We start from the raw sequence: 1,077 nt of genomic DNA, 5'->3' as shown, positions 1-1,077 counted from the left end.
CTTCTAAAATGTTCCCTGAACCCAGCATGAAGGGATTGATATAGATGCCTCATTTATGGCTGAGTATTCACCTTTGTTTATTCATGGTACATTGAATAGCATATAATATCTCTATATTAACCACTATTTTCAGCAATAGCTTCTCTGAACAAAGTTGGGAATGGCACATATATATGCATATGAGCATTATATCCAGAAGGTAGTTTGACAATATGACCACTTAGAACAATATCTTAGTTACTTTTTTATTGCCATGACTAAACATCATGACCAAGGCAACTTTTAAAAGAAAGCATTGAATGCAGAACTTACGGTTCCAGGGGGTTAGAGTCCACGGCCAACATTCTAGGGAGCATGGCAGCAGACAGGCAGACATGGCTATGAAGCAGTAGTCAATTGCTTATATCAGATCCACCAGCACAAGCTAGGGAGAAAATTAACTGGAAATGGTATTGTCTTGCAAAATCTCAAAAAAAAAAAAAAAAAAAAACATGCCCCTCTGACATATCTCCACCAAAAATACCGCACCCCCTAATCTTTTCCAAATAGTTCCACCAACCCTGAATCAAGAATTTAAATATATGAGCCTATGGGGGCCATTCTCATTTAAATCACTACAAACAACATCAGCAGTTTCTACTCTAGTGCCTATAACTTCCCTATACACGAGTTTGGCTACCACACGTGCATATATGTGGAAACTAGAAAAATAGAAAATGACCATTTCTAAAGAGGATACCTTTAGGAAGGGAATGTGGTTAAAATGAAAGCAGAGAGATAGAATAATGGTTGAAGAAGTGTTTACGGGGTAAAGTAATGAGAATTGGGAAGCCAGGAGCCAGAGGAAGGCTTACCCAAAATGAAGTGTGCATGAAGAAGTTTCTTAAATGCTCTGATCTTGCAATCCAAATTATTTATATGTAGATATATATAGGTAGATAGATATATATATAGGTAGATAGATAGATACATAGATACATAGGTAGCTACATAGATAGGTGCATAGATATAGATAGATAGATGATAGATAGATAGATAGATAGATAGATAGATAGATAGATAGATAGATAGATAGAT

At 35.9% G+C, this 1,077-nt stretch overlaps 1 long non-coding RNA gene across 1 annotated transcript in view; it reads right to left on the bottom strand.

Moving 5' to 3' along the window:
- Positions 1-318: 318 nt before the first annotated feature.
- LOC129673612 (uncharacterized) overlaps positions 319-1,077 on the bottom strand; it is a 272,464-nt gene continuing 271,705 nt past the window's right edge. Inside the window, exon 3 of the long non-coding RNA XR_008719680.1 lies at positions 319-424. This is a non-coding gene — a long non-coding RNA (uncharacterized LOC129673612). The remainder of the gene's footprint in view (positions 425-1,077) is intronic.

This window comes from Psammomys obesus, unplaced genomic scaffold (assembly GCF_907164565.1).
Source record: "Psammomys obesus unplaced genomic scaffold, mPsaObe1.curated_primary_1811, whole genome shotgun sequence".
Classification (NCBI taxonomy): domain Eukaryota; kingdom Metazoa; phylum Chordata; class Mammalia; order Rodentia; family Muridae; genus Psammomys; species Psammomys obesus.
The sequence above is the reverse complement of the archived record's forward strand: the minus strand, read 5'-3'. Positions and strand labels throughout refer to the sequence as shown.